Source organism: Symphalangus syndactylus, chromosome 24 (genome assembly GCF_028878055.3).
Source record: "Symphalangus syndactylus isolate Jambi chromosome 24, NHGRI_mSymSyn1-v2.1_pri, whole genome shotgun sequence".
Taxonomy (NCBI): Eukaryota; Metazoa; Chordata; class Mammalia; order Primates; family Hylobatidae; genus Symphalangus; species Symphalangus syndactylus.
In genome coordinates this window covers 57,737,733-57,761,298 of record NC_072446.2, presented here as the reverse complement: position 1 = coordinate 57,761,298, position 23,566 = coordinate 57,737,733, and the positions used below count along the sequence as shown (strand labels likewise).

At 44.1% G+C, this 23,566-nt stretch overlaps 2 long non-coding RNA genes and 1 other non-coding gene across 3 annotated transcripts in view; 1 reads left to right on the top strand and 2 right to left on the bottom strand.

Annotated features, from left to right (window-relative positions):
• The window catches only part of LOC134735889 (uncharacterized), a 70,943-nt gene that overhangs the window by 39,654 nt on the left and 7,723 nt on the right, over positions 1-23,566 (bottom strand). The window lies entirely within an intron of this gene.
• Positions 8,380-8,570, bottom strand: LOC129474967 (U2 spliceosomal RNA). The gene has a single exon (XR_008654709.2). It is a non-coding gene; the product is annotated as a U2 spliceosomal RNA (small nuclear RNA).
• On the top strand, positions 11,242-16,226 carry LOC134735890 (uncharacterized). Its single transcript, XR_010119458.1, has 3 exons — positions 11,242-11,339; positions 11,940-12,024; positions 15,683-16,226. It is a non-coding gene; the product is annotated as an uncharacterized lncRNA (long non-coding RNA).

Sequence of the window (23,566 nt, the reverse complement as noted above, 5' to 3'; positions counted from 1 at the left end):
TTGCAAAACCTAGAAAAGACACACACCCCCTCCCCTAACATGCTTCAATTCCAAAACAACTCATTAATTCATAGAGTAATGTATGTGAGCAAACAGAGAAAATTATGAACTCCAAAGTGAAACCTGGCTAAAGATATGTAATGTAATAAATATATTATATTTAAATACAAAAATAAAGATATCTACATGTGACATATATATGGATCCATACATATGGTGGGATTATTTATTTATAGTAGAATTCCCCAAACTTTCTCAGCTCATTGCACCCTGAGCATCTCAGTAATTTTTCACAGCACCCCCTAGGCCAACAAGAATACCCCAAACTTCATTATTAGGTTCCTACAACACAAGTATTTAGTAGCCACTGAAAAAGTACACATAACTCCTAAAAAATTTACTTCCTCCTAAAATAAACATCCTTAAATAAGTTAAATATGAAAGTGCCTACTGGGCACTCCACAACTTCTCAAATCCGGAGTCTGGTTGGAACTGACATCTTCACTGCCTGCACCGCCATGGACCTTCAGCGGTACTTTTTTTTTTTTTTTTTTTTTTGTCACAGCAAACACTGGAAAGTCAGCTTCACAAATATATAATATCATTAAAAGGAAGGCGCATGGTCTAATGATGAAATGTGAAATAAATCAAGCCGGTCTCAACCTCTCCGAGGCTCAGTTTCCTCGCCCCGGAAAAGTAATAACATAAATGCATGCCTTTTTTTTTTTCCTTCAGAGATGGAGTCTTGCTCTGTTGCCCAGGCTGGAGTACAGTGGGCGATCTCGGCTCACTGCAACCTTCGCCTCCTGGGTTCAAGCAATTCTCCCGCCTCAGTCTCTGGAGTAGCTAGGATTACATGTGCCCACCACCACGCCCAGCAGATTTTTGTATTTTTAGTAGAGATGGGGTTTCACCATGTTGGCCAGGCTGGTCTCAAGCTCCTGATCTCTTGATCCACCCGCCTCGGCCTTCCAAAGTGCTGGGATTACAGGTGTGAGCCACCGCACCCGGCCAATGCATGCCTTCCCTACTTAACAGTTGTGAAAAATGAGTGGGATAAAGTGTAAAAAATATCTCTCAGAACTATAATGCACTATAATATTAGACACTTTTTTTTTTTTTTTTTTTTTTTTTTTTTTTTTTTTTTTTTGAGACGGAGTCTCGCTCTGTCGCCCAGGCTGGAGTGCAGTGGCGCAATCTCGGCTCACTGCAAGCTCCGCCTCCCGGGTTCACGCCATTCTCCTGCCTCAGCCTCTCCGAGTAGCTGGGACTACAGGCGCCCGCCACCACGCCCGGCCAATTTTTTTTGTATTTTCAGTAGAGACAGGGTTTCACCGTGGTCTCGATCTCCTGACCTCGTGATCCGCCCGCCTCGGCCTCCCAAAGTGCTGGGATTACAAGCGTGAGCCACCGCGCCCGGCTGACACTTTTTTTTTTTTTTATTAATTTTTTTGCATACAAAAACAATAAACATTTTCTAAAAATACATACAAACAAAAAGATGCGTATCAAACATATTAGGAAGGTTGCACATGGGAAGTCGGGGAATAGAAATGGGGGTGGGAGTTAAAATAAATGAGAGAGGGACTTTATATGGATCAGTGATAATAACTCAATCCTCTATTTGACAAAGAAGAGGGAGAAGGAAGAGGAAGAAAAAGAAAGTGGGATAAAGGATCAGAAAGGGAGGAAAATAGAAAAAATTAGAGTATGACTCCAGGGTAGACCTGTTTTGTTGTCATTGAGTTGGTTGGTTGGTTTGTCTGTTGTATTCTTCATGTTTCGCCAAGTTGGCCAGACTGGTCTCGAACTCCTAGCCCGAAGTGATCAACCCGCCTCGCCCCCCAGAGTGCCGGGACCACAGGCGTGAGCCACCACGTCCAGCCCCCACATTGCTTCTGGCCTCCGTGGTAGACCTCCCAGACGGAGCGGCCAGGCAGAGGAGCTCCTCACTTCTACCCAGACACGGGGCGGCCGGGCAGAGGGGCTCCTCACTTCCCAGACGGGGCGGCCAGGCAGAGACGCTCCTCATTTCTTCCCAGACGATAGGTGGCCGGACAGAGGCGCTCCTCACTTCCCAGACGATGGGTGGTCGGGCAGAGGCGCTCCCCACTTCCCAGACGATGGGTGGCCGGGCAGAGGCGCTCCTCACCTCCCAGACGATGGGTGGCCGGGCAGAGGCACTCCTCACTTCCCAGATGGGGCAGCCAGGCAGAGGCGCTCCTCACTTTCCAGACGATGGGTGGCCGGGCAGAGGCGCTCCTCACCTCCCAGACGATGGGTGGCCGGGCAGAGGCGCTCCTCACCTCCCAGACGATGGGTGGCCGGGCAGAGGCGCTCCTCACCTCCCAGACGGGGCGGCTGGGCAGAGGCGCTCCTCACTTCTTCCCGGACGGGGCGGCCGGGCAGAGGCGCTCCTAACTTCTTCCCGACGGGGCGGCCGGGCAGAGGCGCTCCTCACTTCTTCCCGGACGGGGCGGCCGGGCAGAGGCGCTCCTCCCTTCTTCCCGGACGGGGCGGCCGGGCAGAGGCGCTCCTCACTTCTTCCCGGACGGGGCGGCCGGGCAGAGGCGCTCCTCACTTCCCAGACGGTGGGTGGCCGGGCAGAGGCGCTCATCACTTCTTCCCGGATGGGGCGGCCGGGCAGAGGCGCTCCTCACTTCTTCCCGGATGGGGCGCCCAGGCAGAGGCGCTCCTCATTTCTTCCCGGACGGGGCGGCCGGGCAGAGGCGCTCCTCACTTCCCAGATGGGGCGGCCAGGCAGAGGCGCTCCTCACTTCTTCCCGGACGGGGCGGCCGGGCAGAGGCGCTCCTCACTTCTTCCCGGATGGGGCGCCCAGGCAGAGGCGCTCCTCATTTCTTCCCGGACGGGGCGGCCGGGCAGAGGCGCTCCTCACTTCCCAGATGGGGCGGCCGGGCAGAGGCGCTCCTCACTTCTTCCCGGACGGGGCGGCCGGGCAGAGGCGCTCCTCACTTCTTCCCGGACGGGGCGGCCGGGCAGAGGCGCTCCTCACTTCTTCCCGGACGGGGCGGCCGGGCAGAGGCGCTCCTCACTTCTTCCCGGACGGGGCGGCCGGGCAGAGGCGCTCCTCACTTCCTCCCGGACGGGGCGGCCGGGCAGAGGCGCTCCTCACCTCCCAGACGATGGGAGGCCAGGCAGAGGCAGAGGCGCTCCTCACCTCCCAGACGATGGGAGGCCGGGCAGAGGCGCTCCTCACTTCCCAGACGATGGGTGGCCGGGCAGAGGCGCTCCTCACTTCCCAGACGGGGCGGCCGGGCAGAAGCGCTCCTCACTTCCCAGACAGGGTGGCCGGGCAGAGGCGCTCCTCACTTCCCAGACGGTGGGTGGCCGGGCAGAGGCGCTCCTCACTTCCCAGACGGGGCGGCCGGGCAGAGGTGCTCCTCACCTCCCAGACGGGGCGGCCGGGCAGAGGCGCTCCCCACCTTCCAGATGGGGCGGCGGCCGGGCAGGGGCTGCAATCCCAGCACCCTGGCAGGCCAAGGCAGGCGGCCGGGGGGTAGAGGCTGCCGCGAGGCCAGACCCCGCCACCGCACTCCAGCCCGGGCAACACCGAGCACTGGGTGAGCGAGACTCCGTCTGTAGTCCCAGTACCTCGGGAGGCTGAGGCGGGCAGAGCACTCGGCGTCAGGAGCTGGCGACCAGCGTGGCCAAGATGGCGAACGCGTGCCTGCATCCAAAGGAGAAAAGGCAGGCAGCGGTGCGCCGGCAGTCCCATGCAGTCCGCGGAGCGGGCAGCAGCAAGCCGAGTAGATTGTAGCCTGGGCCAGAGAGGGAAAGAAAGAAAGGAAGGAAGGAAGGAAGGAAGGAAGGAAGGAAGGAAGGAAGGAAGGAAGGAAGGAAGGAAGGAAGGAAGGAAGGAAGGAGGGAAGGAAGGAAGCTTTTTTTTTTAAGACAGAGTTTCGCTCTTGTTGCCCAGGCTGGAGTGCAATGGCACGATCTCGGCTCACCGCAACCTCCATCTTCCGGGTTCAAGCGATTCTCCTGCCTCAGCCTCCTGAGTAGCTGGAATTACAGGCACGTACCACCATGCCCGGCTAATTTTTTTGCATTTTTAGTAGAGACAGGGTTTCTCCATGTTGGTCAGGCTGATCTCGAACTCCCAACCTCAGGTGATCCGCCCGCCTCAGCAAAGTGCTGGGATTACTGGCATGAGCCACCACGGCCCGGCCAATAATAGACACTCTTATGTGTAGTGATAATTACTAAAAATAATAAATTGGAAATGATAACAAGACAAATGGAGTTAAGAAATTAAATACTATGTATTTTGAAAACTATCATCATCTTTAAATCTTGCTACTCAGTATGGCCCCAGGACCAGTAGCAGTGAGAGCTTGTGAGATGAGCCGAGATTGTGCCATTGCACTCCAGCCCGGGCAACAAGAGTGAAACTCCGTCTCAAAAAAAAAAAAGAAAGAAATGCAGATTCTCGGGCCTCATCTGAGACTTGCTGAATCAACATCTGCATTTTAACAAGATGCCCAGGTGTTTATGTGCACATTAAAATTTAGGATGGGAGCCAAATGATAAGAACTTATGAACACAAAGGAGGAAACAACAGACAGGGTCTACTTGATGGGGGAGGGTGGGAGGAGGGAGAGGAGCAGAAAAGATAACTATTGGGTACTGGGCTTAATACCTGGGTGATGAAATAATATGTACAACAAACCCCCATGACACGTGTTTACCTATGTAACCTTCACATGTACCCCCAAACCTAAAATAAAAGTTAAAAAAAAAACTTTAGGAAACACCAGTTCAATTTATTTACATTATTTTAAATTGGATAGTTTTAGTAAACTTACTTCTTCCAATCACAATATAGTGGAAATCAATAACATAGGGAAATCTTGGAAATATCCAAAGGTTTGGAAATTAAATAACACACTTCTAAATAACCAACAGATCAAAGAAGAAATCACGGAAATTAGAAAAATATTGAAACTGAATGAAAATTAAAACACAACATGTCAAAACAAATGGAATGCCGCTAAAATAATACTTAGAGGAATGCTTATAGCACTAAACACCTATATTTTAAAAGAAAAAAAGTCTCAAATCAATTACCTATGCTTCCACTTCAGGAACCCAGAAAAAGAAGAACAAATCGAACCCACACTAAATGGAAAGAGAAACTAGTAAACATCAGAGCAGCTGGGCACAGTGGCTCACGCCTGTAATTCCAGCACTTTGGGAGGCCATGGCAGGTAGATCATGAGGTCAAGAGATCGAGACCATCCTAGCCAACATGGGGAAACCCCGTCTCTACTAAAAATACAAAAATTAGCTGGGCGTGGTGGTGCATGCCTGTAGTCCCAGCTCCTTGGGTGGCTGAGGCAGAAGAATCACTTGAGACCTGGAGGCGGAGGTTGCAGTGAGCCAAGATTGCGCCAGAGCCAAAATCAATAAAACAGAAAATAAAAACAATAGAAAAATCAATGAAACATAAAAAGTTGGTTATTTGAAAAGTCAACAAAATTGATAAATGTTTAGCTAGACTGACAAGAAAAAAAGAGTGAAGATATAAACTTCCAAAATAATCAAGATGAAGGAGGATACATCACTGCATGCCCAACAGAAATCATAAGAATTAAAAGGAACTATTACAACTTTGTCAATAAATTAAACAAGTTAGATGCACCAAATTCCTAGCCAGGAAACTACTAAAACTGACTCAAAATAATATAAAATCCGAATATGTTAACATCAGTTATAGTTAGTAATTTTATCCATTAGGATTAGTAATTTAAAATCTTCTCACAAGGCAATCCCAGGCCCACATCGTTTCCCCAGAATTCCTTCGATGAAGTCCCTTGTAAATTCTATCAAACATTTAACGAAAATGAATGGGCTAGTACAATCCAACACAAATTCTATAAATAAGTATTATAGAAAGGTAAAGAACAATTTCCAACTCATTTTATTAAGCCAGTATTACCCTGACACCAAAGCTAAAGAAAAAGAAGACTATGGGCCAGGTGCAGTGTCTCATGCCTGTAATCACAGGACTTTGGGAGGCCAAGGTGGGTGGATCACTTGAGGCCAGAAGTTTGAAACCAATCTGGCCAACATGGCAAAACCATGTCTCATCTCTACTAAAAATCAAAAATCAAAATAAAAATAAATTAGCTGGGCATGGCGGTACATGCCTGTAATCCCAGCTACTTGGGAGGCTGAGGCATGAGAATCATGTTGAACCCGGGAAGTGGAAGTTGCAGCGAGCTGACAGCATGCCTCTGCACTCCAGCCTGGATGATAGAGGGAGACTCTGTCTCAGAAAAAGAAAAGAAGACTGAACAAATAGCTCTCATGAACATAGATGCAAAATCCTTAACAAAATATTAACAAATGAAACCCAAGAATATATAAAAAGAAATTGTGGTGGTTTTCACAAATAGCCACAAATACTTTGACACTGCTCCCTTTAAACTATGAATCCTAACTGTCCTCTTGATTGTGGGCTGAACTTAGTGGCTTACCTCTAGTGAAAAGAATGCAGTGGAACTGGCAGTGTTAGGATCCCAAGGGTAGGTCACAAAAGGCATTGTGGCTTTCTCTTTGCTCCTTCTCTTTTTTCCTTATTATCTCTGAGGAAAGCCAGCTAATGTGTAATCAGTCCACTCACACAGCCCTGCACCCTATGGAGAGGCAGACATGGCAATGAACTGAGCCTCCTGCCAACACCCAGCAAGGAACTGAAGCCTCCTGCCAAGAGCCATGTGAGTGAACCACCCTGAAATTGCATCCTCCAGGCCCAAGCAATGCATCATACTGCAACCCTGGTTGACATGTTTTTTTCTTTTAAGCTCCTTTATTATTTTGTTGAGGTGAAATGCATATAACATAAATCAACCATTTTTTAAAAGTACATAATTTAGTGACATTTAGCACATTACAATGTTAGGCAACCACCACTCCTTTCAAGTTCCAAAACATTTTCATGACTCTCCTCTCAAAAGCAAAACCATGCCCATTAAACAGTCACTCCCCATTCTCCCCTCCCTCTAGCCCCTGGCAACCATCAATCTGTCTTCATGAATTTACCCATTCTGGATATTTTATATAAATAGAATTATATAACATGTGACCTTCTATGTCTGACCTTTGTCACTTAGCATACTGTTTTTGAGGCTTATCCACATTGTAGCAGGTATCAGTACTTCATTCCTTTTCATAGCTGAATAATATTCCTTTGTGTGCATATGCCACATTTTGTTTATCCATTCATCAGTTGATGTACATTTGGGTTGGTTCTATCTTTTGGCTATTGTGAATAGTGCTGCTATGAACATTTGTGTACAGATATTTATGTAGCTGCGTTTAATTCTATTGGGTATATAACTATGCATGAAATTGTCAGATAATGTGGTAATCCCAAGTTTTACTTCCTGCCAAATTGCCAGACTGTTTTCCACACCAGTTTCATCATTTTATATTCCCACCAGCACTCTCCAAGAGTTCCAATTTCTCCACTTCCTCACCAATATTGGTTTTCCTTTTAATTTTTTAAAATATGGCCAGACTAGAGTCTCATTGTGGTTTTGATTTGCATTTCCCGAATGATTAATGATGTTGAGTATCTTTGCAAATGCTTATTTGCCATTTGTATATCTTCTTCCAAGAAATGTCCTTTGCTTAGTTTTGAATTGGGTTGTTTATTATGATGTTGAGTTTTAGGGGTTCTCCGTGTACTTTGGATATTAATTCCTTATCAAATATGTAATTTAGGTCAGGCATGGTGGCTCACGCCTATAATCCCAGCACTTTGGGAGGCCGAGGGAGGCGGATCACTTGAGGCCCGGAGTTAGACACCAGCCTGGCCAACATGGCGAAACCCTGTCTCTACTGAAAATACAAAAATTAGTTGGGCATGGTGTCGCATACCTGTAATCCCAGCCACCCAGGAGGCTGAGGCAGGAGAATAGCTTGAACCTGGGAGACAGGGGTTGCGGTGACCCAAGATCATGCCACTGCACTCCAGCCTGCTCAACAGAGTGAGACCCCATCTCAAAAAAAAAAAAAAAAAAAAGTCTGTGTCTGACACTGGCACGTAAAGTGGAAAGCAAGAGTGAAAAATTATGCTGAAAACTGGGGAAATCGAATTAAAATTCTACGTATGGAACCCCCCTGACAGCTCAGTCCTCTTTCTACACCCTTGTGAAGAAACAGTGCACACCCTCATTTATTCCCAGGTAGAGGAAAGAAGTGCAGACAAACCAGAGAATTCTTCTCTAACAAAAAGTTGAGTGAGCTTCTCACATATCGTTCCCTGCAGCAGAGCTCTCTCATTTGAGCACCCGCAGCATCTGCAGCCTGTAGCCTCTAGATTGAAATCTTTTTTTTTTTAAATATCCCCCGAGGGCTGAACATTCCTGGAGGTACTGCAATACCAGGTCCATATGTGGAGTGGATGGAGCAAGATCCTATTTCATCTCCCTGCTCAAAAAATCCATTTACTATATTGTCCTCAGATAAAGGACATATCAGCATATTAAACTGGTAAGAACAGATTCTACACTTGATCTTAACCAAAAGGCCAAGAAGCAATCTAGAGTGAAATCTTATATGTAAGCCCTGGACAAACCCCCTTCTTCCACCTATCCCCAGGAAACAGGCCTTCCTACACAGAAGCATAGGAAATCCACACTAATCACAGAATCCTTTCCATAACAGACAGGGAGGACTCACCAGACATATGATGAAACCAGCAGCGTGGAAGAGAAGTCAAAGGGAACAAACAGGAAAACTGATGCAGGTTGAATATCCCTTATCAGAAATGCTTGGGACCAGAAGTGCTTTGGATTCAGATTTTTTTGAGTTTTGGAATATTGCATATACATCATGAGATATCTTGGAGATCAAACCCAAGCCTAAACATAAAATTCACTTATGTTTCAGACACATCTCATACACATAGCCTGAAGGTAATTTTATACAATATTTTAATAACTTTTGCATAACATTAAGTTTGTGTGCATTGAACCATCAAAAGCAAAGATGCCACTCTCTCAGCCACCCATGTGGACAATCTGTGGTTCCCTGGCATCACCATCATTCCTGACTGTTAATGTCTATGCTCTCAATAAGCAATCATTTTCTTACACTTACATTGTGACCTATCACATGTAATGTGATCCATCATGTGACTCATCACATGTAATGATTGCTGAGGCAGCAAAATCATTCCCCTGCCTCAGCCTCCCGAGTATTTGGGATTACAGGCGCCCACCACCACGCCCGGCTAATTGTTGTATTTTTAGTAGAGGCGGGGTTTCACCATGTTGGCCAGGCTGGCCTGGAACTCCTGACCTCAAGTAATCGCCCACCTTCAGCCTCTCAAAGTGCTGGGATTACAGGCGTGAGCCACCGTGCCCAGCCTGGCTAATTTTTGAATTTTTAGTAGAGGCGGGGTTTCACCATGTTGGCCAGGCTGGCCTGGAACTCCTGACCTCAAGTAATTGCCCACCTTCAGCCTCTCAAAGTGCTGGGATTACTGGCGTGAGCCACTGCGCCCACCCTTATGTGATTCCATTTTATTTTTTCTCTTCCCATACCAATTATACTGATTTTGTTTAAAAAAAAATTACAGTGACCGCCCTTGAGTTTGCATTTACAACTAATGTCAGTTTACTTTCAGAGGATACTACACTGGTTCATTGGTAGTGCAGGTATCTTGTAACATTCCTTGTAATCTCTTCCCATAGTCTTTCAGGTTACAGAGTTATTTCCCAGTGTTTTTCCCTGTGTATCTATATCTTCCTTCTGTTTCTTCACGTAATAAATTGCAAACACAGGGATTTAATTTCAGATAAGATTACTCATTTAACAGATATTTATATACTTCTTGTTTCTACTATATAAAAGTAGAATAGAGAAGAGAAATGATTAGTATGTAGGGACCAAAAAGCCTAAATCCTCACACAAGTTTGGCCCTTATCCTTCTGTGTAATTAGAGTAAGTGATCTCATTGTGCTATGTTAGTATTTTTGAGTGCCTATTAAAAGGCCTAATTAAAAACATTAAAGTAATTATATTCCTTATCCTTTAGTTTCTTTTTCTATGTAATGACTATTAGGGCAGAATATCTTCCTCAGGGCATGATAAAAGATAAAAGATAGATAACAATGCAAGATACAAAATACCCAAATAAAGGAAATTATGCTAAGTAAAATAAGCCAGGCACAGAAAGCCAAACACTGCATGATCTCACTTACATGTGGAATTTTTAAAAGTTGAACTTAAACAAGCAGAGAATAGAATGGTGGTTGCCAGGGGCTGGGGACAGGGATGGGGAGATATTGGTCGAAGTGCATAAAGGATTTATTGTACAGCATGGTGACTATAACTAATAATAGTGTAGACTTGGAAATTGCTAAGAGAGAGTAGATCTAAATGTTCTCACAGCAAAAAATGGTAAGTATGTGAGGTGACAAATATGTTAATTAGCTTGATTTAATCATTTCACAGTGTATATATACATATATCTAAACATCACATTGTACACCATAAATATATACAATTTTTATTTGTCTATTATACCTTAATAAAGCTAGGGATAAATTAAAATGAAATCAAATTAAATATCCAAATAATTAGGTTTCAAGCTTCCAATTAAAGATTTCACTCTCATCTTAGAATTTTAGTTGGGGAAGCAAAAAGATGCAGCTACAAGGGTGACGTTTTCACAGAGAATGGCATTTGAATGAAGCTCAGTTCCAACTGCTAGCTCATCACCCTCAGCCCCTTCCTTAACCAATGTATGTAAAGGATGTTGAGGCTGGTGTGGATTTCTTATGCTATTGTTTATTAAGATCTGTTTCCTGGGGATAAGTGGAAGAAGGGGACCCAATATGGGAGGAACCTTGACTTTCTCTGGGAAATATGCCAATTTTTGTTAGAGAAAAATACGATGTAGTGATCTATTGAGAGAGAGAGAGAGAGATGTATAATACACACAAACGTATGTAGAATCCATTGTTCTACACGATGAGAATCTATTGTTGTAATATTTGGTCTTTGACCCCTGGTTCCTAACATAGAGCTCCTTAAGGCCTTTGTAATTTCCTCAGCGATAGCATCTGACACAGACTTCCAAATCCCTTGGAATTTCCTGGGTGACAGGAGCATCTTTTGTTCTCATGACCTGACGCGTGGTTTGCTTCTGGATGGCCCCACAATGGGGGCTGGTTGTCGGGGGAACCAACCTTGTGATTAGAAGGTTGAAACTTTCAGCCCCACCCCTGACCTCCAGGGAGCCGGGACAGGCTGAAGGCTGAGTTGATCACCCATGGCCAAGGATTTAATCAGTCATGGCTAGGTAATGATGCTTCCCTAAACCCAAAGGACTGGGTTTGGGGAGCTTCCAGATAGCTGAACACTTGGGAGTTCTGGAGGGTGGTGCGCCCAGGGAGGGCAGGGAAGCTTCATGCGCCTTTCCACACACCTCACCCCACACATCTCTTCATCTGGCCACTCAACTGTATCCTTGCCAGAGCCTTATAATAAATGGGTGAATGCAAGTAGCGTGTTTCCCTGAGCTCTGCGAGCTGCTCTAGCAAATTAATCAAACCCAAGGAGGACGTCATGGGAGCCCCAAATCCAAATCTGAGCTGGCCAATGGAGGTAGAGGTGACAACTTACTATGTGCAACTGGCACCTGAAATGGGGGCAACCTTGTGGGACCGAGCCCTCCACCTGTGGGATCTGATTCTCCAGGTGAATAGTGTCAGAATTGAATTATAGGATGCCCAGCTGGAGTCCACAGAGAATTGGTTCGTGTGCGTGGAAACCCACCCCCAACCCCAGGTGTCAGAAGTGTTGTGTTGAGTGACGTGTGCATCAGCGTGGAGGAAAAAACACTTTGGTTTTTCTTCTCTCTCTTGTGAGAGTCCTTGTTTTATTTATTTCCTTCACCTAGGTCTCAGTGTTCTCATCAGTAAAAAGGGATAACACGCCTCACTTCAAGGATGGTTGTGAGGAGTGAAGACAGAGCCTGGCACACGGTGGGGATTAGTTCGTGATCACTAGTCTGCTTAGTGATGAATTCAAGTTCATGCTCATGTCATTCTCTTAGGAACACACGGCACACTAGGGGAGGTTAAAGATGCTTGCACACATGCCCACAACACATCTTTGATGGCGTCACAGCATTCTCCCTGCAGCGGTGTTCCCAAAAGTCCAGGCCGTACATTGCAGTGTGTGGCTCTGCCACCAGAGAGGGGCCTCTATGGAGAATGACCTTCATGCAGTGTTGCCACTGTGGACCTAAGGCCAAGCGCTGGAGGCACAGGCCAGGCGGTGAAGCTCCAGGGAGAAGTCTTGGCAGAAAAATACTGGGAAATCCTAGGAGTCGAGGGCACAGTCAACAAAAGTCCCTTCCTCATGCAGTTGTCACGTGGTCCCTTTAAAGAAGCCTGAGCCTAGCCAGGCACTGTGGCTCACACCTGTAATCCCAGCACTTTGGGAGGCCAAGGCAGGTGGATCACCTGAGGTCAGGAGTTCGAGACCAGCCTGGCCAACATGGTGAAACCCCATCTCTACTAAAAATACAAAAAATAATAATTACCCAGGCATGGTGGCAGGCGCCTGTAATCCCAGCTACTTGGGAGGCTGAGTGAGGAGAATCGCTTGAAACCCCAGGAGTGAGCTGAAATCGCGCCATTGCACTCCAGCCTGGGCAACAAGAGAGAGACTCTATCTGAAGGAAGAAGAAGGAGAAGGAGAAGGAGAAGAAGAAGCAGCAGCCTGAACCCCTTTGCCCTAGAATGGTCCAGAAGCATAGTGGGGATTCTGAAACCAACTAACTGTCCAGAAGCCTCAGGATTGCTCAGGTTGTTGAAGTCGAAATCTCCTAGAGTGGAAATGGACAAACAATGTGGTTTCCGTGGCCCACGTTTACTTATCCTGTCTTCCATTTTCTAAGACATTAAAAATATGCATCAACCTAGACCAGTGTCCCAGGCTATGTCATGAGGCACCCTCCGAAGCAGAGGGTTTCACTGTAGAATACAGGAATGAACCTACCAGGACATGCCAGGACCAGGATGTTAAAGAATAGTTGTAAGGAAAGTGCATCATTGTACCCCATTGTGACTTCCCTTAAAAAGCTGCTGGTTATAATGAAACAGACAAGACAAAGTACACCAGAGCAGATATCACTACAAACAATTAGAGCCTTGGCTGCTGTAATCATCACGGCTGCATAATACCATCCTTTCCTAAGAAGTTGAGATCATTTGCAGTTGTTACTTCATTTAGCCGTACAACAAGCCTATTCATAGGTGGGCTATTATCATTCCCACTATGCCTCATGCAATTAGGACTGTCTCAAGGTTACCTGGGAAATTGGCCATAAAGATGAGACTGGAAACTTAGTTTTCATTAAGTTTTCACTTTCATTTTTGACCGATTACAGCTTGCCACCCCTGGCAAGGCTCACAAGACATTTGGAAAAATGCCATCCAAATGTGAAAATGGCAATATTAAGCCTTCGGTGCTTGAAACACTCTCCAAAAGTAGATGAAGAAAAGAAGATTGTCTTATATCACTAAAGAAACTGTAGAACATCTCTGGCTAACACACATGCCAAAAGCCCTGAGGTCTTTCACATGTCATACCATGAAAATAAAATTTAAAAAAAAGATTAGAAGAAGTAGTAAAAATGAGGAGATAAAATCAGAAACATTCCTTTTCAACAAAACAGTGCAGGTAAGGGTGACAGCAGTTCCTTCTGGAGCCCTCTTGTAAGAGGTGTTATAATACACATGAGAGGAAATCAAAGAAAGGGAAGAAATACGTTGAAATGATTTGCCTTATTAAGACATCTAATTTTAATCTCCAGTTAACTGCAATCTTCTTCATATTGGGTGTACTTTTCAGTGACAATCAAGCAATCTGAAGCAGCTGGAGTTCTTCTTGGTCAACGCATGAACCTCCAACCCTTGAGGCACTCATGATCCCACATGATTGACAGAAGTCTCTACTCTTGAGCTAAAAACATGTCAGCCTGTTGTAATATGAAGCTTCTTTCCGAAGTCAGAAAAGTTAATGACAAATATGATCAAAACACAGTTTTAAAATAAAATTGAAAGCATCTCTCTACAGCATTGATTTTAGAGTTTAGTTTCCACCTTGCCCAGTAATGCAACGCTTTCCTAGTAGACGCCTCAAGACTTTAGGGCATCTTGGGAAGTGGAATGGAGCCCTAGACCTGGCTTTGAGGGCTGGCACTGTGCAATCACCTGGGTGACCTCACACAAACCCTAGTCCCTATGTCTAGCACCTTCATCACAAAGGAATGGACCAAACCAGAAGACTTCTGAGGCCCCTTTCTTGAACTTTCACCTGCTTATACGTGAATTTGCTTGATTAGACATCATATTGAGAAGCCAGAACAGAGAAAAAGGAAAAAAACAATAGACTAGAGAACATCACTGCACACTTTTTTGGCCACACCTGGAGACAGCTTGTGTCCCCCTTTGTGACATGTGCCTCTGCATCAGCAGAGAATATCTGATTGAACTTTGTGTGCCAACAGAATGTTAAAGGCCTTTTGACACTTACTACATTGCCTTCTGATTATTTTTTTCTACCTCGTCATTTCCCCAATGAGACTATGAGCATCTTGGGTCCAGGAGCAGGGTCCCTCCCCTTTGAATCCCAGAGGCTCAGCTGAGCAGGACACTGTAAGCCCCTGATAAATGGCTGTTAGCTGTCTATATACATTATAGCACATTGTCACACTAATATAACAGAATGTATTTATAAATACATAAATATATTTATATATTATATATATAGTCATTATCCAAGATAACCTTCCTGTTTCTTAAAAAAAAAAAAGACACAGTTCTGAAAAAAATCTTTTCCCTGGCAAAAACCCCACAAACTTGCACATCAATTAATTGTTTTTCTTCTTCTTTTTCTTTTCCTGCTTCTACCCCTGCATCAATAAATTTAAGCAGGCAAGATAATGAAACCCATTCATCTTATATTTTCAGTAGAATGTTGAACTCCAGGGAACTCAAAGTATATAAGCAAGACTGAATTCACTTTTTTTTTTTTTTTTTGAGACAGAGTCTTGCTCTGTCACCCAGGCTGCAGTGCAGTGGCGCAATCTCGGCTCACCGCAAACTCCACCTCCCAGGTTCAAGCAATTCTCCTGCCTCAGCCTCCTGAGTAGCTAGGATTACAGGCATGTGCCACCATGCCCAGCTAATATTTTAGTTATTACTTTTAGTAGAGATAAGGTTTCAACATGTTGGCCAGGCTGGTCTCAAACTCCTGACTTCAGGTGATCTACCCTCCTCGGCCTCCCAAAGTGCTGGGATTACAGGTGTGAGCCACCATGCCCAGCCTGAATTCATTTTTGTAACAATTTTGAACAATAAGTTGGAAGATGATAAAAAACCTAATCATTTAATATCTGATCCTTGCTGGAACCCATAAATCAATTCTAGAACTCTGGACTTTCAATTCACTGAATTAGTAATTTTTTTCTTAGTGTCTTTTTAAAGATGATCACTTTATAGTCAATAATAGCACAGATCCTTTTATTTCATTTTGTTAAGGCCCAGTTTCATTAGAAGCGCAGAATATCATGTGTACAAAAGAAGAAAACATTCTGATGAAAATTTTTATTTTTAACAATCTGTTTTCCAGCTGTCCAAACAACTAGTGGCCACCAGGGCACCCGCAGTCTCCTCACTTGTGTCCCTGAAGCTCATCAAGAGTTGCTCAACAGCCCACGGAACCACCTGCCTGTCTCATTGTCCTTATCTTTCCATTTCAAGGTTTCAATCAACCCTTGAGTACAGTCCTTATGGAGTCAGCCCTGAGTGCCTTAGGGAAAGAAGTGAGACCGGGCATCTCCCCTGGGAGGGGAAACATGTTGTAGCACATCATGACAAAAATATCAAGACAGAAGTTTACAAAATGTGCTAGGAAAATCAAAGGAAGAGGATGGGGGTGGGAAAACTTCAGAGAAGCAGCGACAACTTGTGCTGGACCTGAAGGATGAATAAGAGCTGCCAGAGGGGACGGGCGCAGTGGCTCACATCTGTAATCTCAGCATTCTGGGAGGCTGAGGTGGGAGGAATGCTTGAGCCCAGCAGTTTGAGACTGCAGTGAGCCAAGATTGAGCTACTGTACTCCATCCTGGCCAACAGAGAGAGCCCTGTGTCAAAAATAAATAAATAAATAAATAAATAAATAAATAAATAAATAAATAAAATAAAATTTTTTAAAAAGTTTGCCAGAGGAAGAAGGTGGTGGTATTCAATCCATGAAGTACAGGAGGCTTGATGCCCATCATTTTGAGGGAATACTCAAATTTTAAGTAGTGAAAAGTGGCAGGGAATACCATGGGATAGGGAGGAGAAGCAGACAGGAGAGCAGTGAATAGTGGTTAAAACTAGTGGCAGGTTGGGGTGGACTGGAACAGAGTGGAGATTTGATCCTGAAGGCAGTAGGCAGCCACTAGAGGTTTATAAGCAGTGCGGGTAAATGGTCCCAGTTCTGTTCAGATAACAGGGGAGCAGAAAATTGAAAAGAGGTGAGGAGACTTAGGAATGGCTAAAACACTAGCTGAGAAGCCACTGCATTTGTCCCAGGGAGAAATGACAAGGGCCCAAGACTTCATCCAATGCTGAGGCAATGGGAACAGAGAGATCCCGAGAGATGTCCACATGCAGAGCACGCAGCAGGTGGTGGAAACTGATGTGATGTCAGGTGAAGGGAAAGGAACTCTACAAAGGTACTTAATCATTTGTGACACTGAGAGAAGAGTCAGGAAGTCAATGGACATGTGGGGACCACAGGAGGAGAAAGAGGTTTGGGAGGGAAAAGGACGGGGTGAGTTTGAGGCATGCTGAGCTGAAAGTGCCTAATGGTCAGTCTAGCAGAGACGTCTGCCTAGCATTAGAGAATGGATCTGGAACTCCAGAAAACTGACATGGGATGGATCTTGTATTCTCTCACACAAGAAGACAAAGTTCAATTTTGATTCAAGAGATCACAGAGCCATTGTAATTGTAAAACAATGGAGCAATACTCCTTCTATTGATGGATAAAAGCAGGAAAGCTAATCTGGCAGCTGAAAAAAATGGCCCAGTGCCAGCTCAGACTGAGACATTTTTTGGTTTTGTTTTAGGGGTTCTTTGGGTTTTGGAGGGTGTTGCAATTTTATTTCCTTGCTTGTTTGTTGTGGTCATCCAGATATTAACTGACTGTCTCCTCCCACTCCCAAGGATGTACTCAATTCCTAGGATCTGGTATAGACTTACTAATCACTGGTATGCATCTTTTTGTCTGCCTGGAGGTGATAAGAATGTGTTTTGTCACACTGGTTACAAGGCAAAAGGGTAAAAAGAAGGCAATTAAAAATAAAATTATATTATAAATTGTTCTTCTGCTTCTCTCTTCGAAGGACTTCATTAGACCTATTAGGAGAGCTGTTTGATATGGTTGAGCAGGTGTGCACTGACTATTTGTTGAAATGAATATTTATTATAAAAAATTTCAGGTAGATGGCAGAAAAATGCCTTAAGGAAGGGGGCATCTTCTTCTAATTTGCACAAAGATACTGTCTGGGCTACTAGAAACTCTCCCTTCCTGCTGAAGATGGTTGGCTGCTGTGAAACATAACAGCAGTAACATACAGTCATGTGTTGCTTAATGACGGGGAAACATTCTGAGAAAAGTATCGTTAGGCAACTTTATTGTGCAAACATCACAGAATGACTTACACAAACCTAGATGGCATAGCCTACTACACACCCAGGCTGTATGGTAGAGCCTATTGCTCCTAGGCTGCAAACCTGTACAGCCTGTTAGTATACTGAAAACTGCAGGCAACTGTAACATAATGCTAAGTAGTTGTTTGTCTAAACATATCTAAACACAGCATTCATGTTTCTAAACATACCTAAACATAGAAAAGGTAGAGTGAAAGTACGGTATTTGTAATCTTATGGGACCACCATCATATATGCAGTCAGGAAATGTCATTATGTGGTACATGACTATATATTCATTTCACCCAGAAATTAGAAGGCTGAAAGGAAACACAATCCATTTTCCAGTTGCTGGAACCACACTAAGAATATCAGCCTGGAATTCAGTCTTTAGCCAGTTTGAATTGTGAACAAACACAATTCAAGATATAATAATCAGGCTTAAAATCTTGTTGTAGTCAAGTGCAACGCTCTTCTACCAATAGACAATGTGTAGCATCTCCAGTTTCTGCTTACATCTTGTGGAACTGGAAAAGAAAGCCAGAAGATATCCTGACTTACTCAGTTTTTTGCTAGGATTCATACATCAATTCCTTAAGTGGAAGATGTTCTCTTACATGAATGTATAACATCAAGAACATCACAAGTAAGATTTTAATGTGGTTATAATTCATTCCAAAGGGAGAAATACTACTCAAATCCATTACATCTGACCTTGTTTGTTTGCTTTTTAATGTATTTATTGTCTGCTGTAAGCTCCGGAGAAGAGAGAGGCTCTATCTCATTTATTGCTAAATCCTTGTTCCTAGAACAGTAGAATAGCAGATGCTCAACAAACCTTTCTCTTGTTCTGGCTAAGCAAATTTATTTAGCCTTTTAACCTAAGATTTAAAAGAATTTAGTCAGAATGAAAAGAAATCAGGAACAGGACCAATTTAAGGTTATACTGATAATCACATTGATAAGTATGGTGAAAATTTACTGAGCAATTACTGTGTGCGAGGCAACTGTTCTGATGGCTTAAATATGTGGACCATATTTAAGAACCTCATGCAGGTTAAGAAATTTCCCCCAGTTCAGCCAGAGGGTGAGTGGCAGAGCTTGCATTGAAACTTGGGCAGCCTCACTCTACAGCCTGTGCTGTTGCCCATTAACAGGCGCTTTAGCTGCTGCGTTTGCCTGAATGCGAATAGCCTTCCACTCCCTTTATTACCTTGAGACTGAGCAGTGTGGACAAATGCAGGTAGCTTTCTTGTCCTTCTTTCAAGAATGTTGGGCCAGGTGCAGTGGCTCATGCCTGTAATCCCAACACTTTGGGAGGTCGAGGTGGGTGGATCACCTGAGGTCAGGAGTTTAAGAACAGCCTGGCCAACATGGCGAAACCCCGTCTCTACTAAAAATACAAAAATTAGCCGGGCATGGTGGCATGCGCATGTAGTCCCAGCTACTTGGAAGATGGAGGCAGAAGAATCACTTGAACCCGGGAGGCAGAGGTTGCAGTGAGCGGAGATTGCACCACTGCACTCCATCCTGGCCGACAGAGCAAGACTGTCTGTCTGAGGAAAAGAAAAGAAAAGAAAAGAAAAGAGAAAAGAAAAGTTGTACCTGTACATTTAACTTGTTCAACAGTCATTTTCCCAATTACTCCATTTTGCTAGTGGCAAAACCCCTGATAAGCAGATGTTCTGTCCCTGGGCAGTTTCCTTTGGAAACTACTTGGTATTTGGAAGCTTCACACCCTTGGTTAGCTCAAATATGGCTGCATGCATGCATTTCGAGGCCTGAAGATCCATTTCAGCCCACCATTTTGAAAACGCTCATACAATAGTAGCTTCAATGGGGACAAGGGCTTTGTTTGGTTGATGCTATAAACAAACAGTAGTTGGCACCAAGTAGACCCTCGGAAAATATGGAATGAATGAATGAAGCCATGCCCTGAGGGCCCTGAGACAATATGTGACACGTCCATACCCCACCCCCTCCAGTCAACAAGAACGAGAATGGCTATATTACTTATCTGCATTTTATTTTAGAGCAGTAACTGACTGGAATTATAATAGTGTCTTTTTCCCATCTCCTTCAATTATATCCATAGTTAAAATATAATTAAAAGTTTCAACCTCACAAGATTTGGAAAGATGCAAAGTCAGTGGCTTCCTCTGAGGCCTTAGCTACCCACTGTCCAGGGAAAATGCTGGCCTCTGGACAACTGAATCCTGACTGTCCAGAACACTTGCACTGGTCCTCTACCTGAATTGCCAAAAGGGCCCGCAGGGAAAGGAAGGAATCACCATGTTTAGGGCGCCCTCTTCTGTTCAAAGGGCTGAAGCCCGTGGAGCCAGGGCAAGGCTTTCAGCAGATGAGCATCTTGGAGCAAACGTCAGAGAACCACAGACTTTTCATTCCTGGAAAGGACTTTAGAGACGACTAGATCAAACCACATATAACACATGGGAAACTGAGGCCGAAAGACGTCAAACGCCTCATCCACGGTCACACAATTGGTTAAATCTCGAAAGAGGAAGAAAACAGATTCCCTGGCCCAGATCCCTCAGTAACAAGAGGAAAATGAACTCGTAACTCCAGTCTCTTATGCCTTTGTAAAAATCAAGAACAATTAATCACAAATCTATAGTGCCAATTTCTTATGATTTATACCTTCAACTTCCTGTAATGTCACTATTCATATCTTCAATACATGTTAAAAAAGGTTCCCCAAGCATTGAGTTCCTTAAGAATCAAAGAGAGACTTGCCTCTATTTTTTTTTTTTTTTTTTTTTTTTTTGAGACGGCGTCTCGCTCTGTCGCCCAGGCTGGAGTGCAATGGCATGATCTCAGCTCACTGAAACCTCCGCCTCCCAGGTTCAAGCCATTCTCCTGCCTCAGCCTCCCGAGTAGCTGGGACTACAGGCGCCCGCCACCATGCCCAGCTAATTTTTTTTTTTTTTTTTTTTTTTTTTTTGAGACAGAGTCTCGCTCTGTCGCCCGGGCTGGAGTGCAGTGGCGCAATCTCGGCTCACTGCAAGCTCCGCCTCCCGGGTTCACGCCATTCTCCTGCCTCAGCCTCCGAGTAGCTGGGACTACAGGCGCCCGCCACCGCGCCCGGCTAATTTTTTGTAAACGCCCAGCTAATTTTTATACTTTTAATAGAGACGGGGTTTCACCATGTTGGCCAGGATGGTCTCGATCTCTTGACCTTGTGATCCGCCCGCCTCGGCCTCCCAAAGTGCTGAGATTACAGGCGTGAGCCACCGCGCCCGGCCGACTTGCCTCTATTTAGTCCAGCCATTCCTTTCATTATTTTTCTCCACAGGCCTCACATTTGAAGGTTTTTAGTCTACCAAGCAAATCACACTTTTGAGTAAAAATGCATTTTCTCGTTTTAAAAAGTACAGAAACAATGACCATGTATGAGATGTTACGATATTGATATTATCTAATGAAATTTAAAAATGTGAAATGCTTGAAACAGTAATTGATACATTATAAACATGCCAGAAATGTTCGCTACTATAATTCTACAATAACAATCAACAGTAGAAAGAAAAAAAGTACTTTTGTTAGTCTGTGCAGCCCTATGGAAGATTAACGTATCATTTCAATTTGATATTTTGAAATACTAAAAATAATAGTGGAGTTCAAAGGTAATTCTGGGGATACCTGGAAGCCAAAGATCCCTAGGTTGGGGCCAACTGCTGTAACACATTAACCTCCCAGGCTGGGATGGGGGGCTCACTCTGCCCTTACATGGGATTGTGATGCTCTTTCGTCTAGTGCGTTGATGTGGGTGCCTTGGTATGAAGGGTGTGTCCTTGGCAGTCCTTCAAGCCTTGTTGCTACTCCACTGAAACAAACATATCCTGATAAACAAATTCTTACAGATAGATAGCTGGAGCCTAGTAAGGATGTGTTGAACGTTTGCAACTCTTTGCTAAGACCACAGGCTTCTAAAAGGAAAAAAAAAAAGCTAATTCCATTTATGTGATGTTCTAGAACAGGAATCACTAATTTGGTGACTGACTTTGAGGCAACAGAATTGAGTTTGACTGGGAAGGGGCATGAGGAAACCTTCCAGAATGGCGGGGATATCCTCATCTCGAGAAGGGTTTGGGTTTCATGGGTGTCTGCATTTGTCAGGATTCATCGAGTAGTACACTTAAGATCTGTGCATTTTGTTGTATGTTTTAAATTAAAAAAAAACATAAACAAATACTGAACTCTAATGATATGTATGCTGAACGATTTAGGGGTGAACTGATGTCTGCAACTTTGAAATGCATCAAAAAAGTGGATGAACTGATGGATGGATAGAGGGATGACAGAAAGTGTAACAAAAGATATATAGCAAAAAATAACTATGGCGGGCATCTGGATATTCACTGTATGATTCTCTCAACTTTTATATTAGAAAATTGTCACGATATGTTGGAATGAAAAGAATTAAGGTAAATGTAATCATTTATTACCTTTAAACATGTTACGCCAACTTATTCAACGTTCAAGGTTCTGCTTTGTAAAAGGGCATTTTTAACAGTTCTAACCAAAGAAGCCTGCAGAGCAGAAAGCTAATACTTTGGTGGTACTCTTCTCCACCACCATGGCTGGATGGTAATTATCTGAGACACATCCTTCCCTTTAGACTCTGTGCTGCTGGAGGGCAGGGAGCACGAGACATTCATTTCATGAGCCATGTGTTTGTGGTGGACACTTAATTAAGATGTGGTAAAAGCAGAATTTCTGAGTCAGAAGGGTTCAGATTTGAGTTCTGCAACTTACTGGCTGCATGACCTTAGGCAAAGTACTCACTAACACAGAGCTTCCATGTCCTGTCTGTAAAAAGGAAGTCATCTCCATTTGGCTGTCTGGAGGGCTCAGTGAGGTGATGTGACTAAAGCACAGTATCTGGCTCCTGAAAAGAACTTCAAAAATAGTAGCCTGTGCCTGAGACTGAGGCAGACCTGGATCTTTGGGCCCTAACAGAACTACTGGAGGACAAACTCCCAAAGGAATCACTAGATGATGGCTATTTCATTTCATCAAGACTGAGGTATCATGTCAACCCATTTCTAGGACAAATCTCCTTCAGCTGCTGTCTTGGTTTGCTTTATCCACACCTGACCTGTCACTTGCAATGTACATCCTGGGGACCAACATCTCCAAACATTGTCCTGGGCCAGGAGCATCCTCCTTACTGGAAAGCTCAGGGCCCCTGAATCAGAATCTGCATCATAACAAGATCCCCAGAATACTGAAGTTTGAGAAGCTCTGGTCTACATTAGATGGTTTTCTAACGGCTCCCTGTTGCCACTGATAATAAATCTCTTTCGTCTTTACCAGAGCTACAAGTCATCCCTGACTCTCTTCATCTTCCTTATTGCCCTTAATTTCTTCATTCTTTAGGATCTGCCCTCACTGCTACTGGTTTTACTGTCATTAAAAAATATTAATGCAATGCTCAGACTTGCTCAATTATGAATATGGTAAAAAAATTAATTTATGAAGGGACAATCTATTCTAAAAATATTAAATATATAGACACGTGGATGCAGCACTATAGTCCTCCTTATTCACAGTTCCACTTTCTGAGGTTTCAGTTACCCAGGGACAACCACAGTCTGAAAATAGGTGAGTATAGTACAATAAGATATTTTGAGAGACCACATCCACGTGTTTTGTTACAGTATATTGTTATAGTTGTTCTACTTTATTATTAGTTATGAATCTCTTACTGTGCCTAATTTATAAATTAAACCATATCTTCAGTTTTTTTGTATAGCAAAAAAACATATGTACAGTATATAGGATTTGGTAC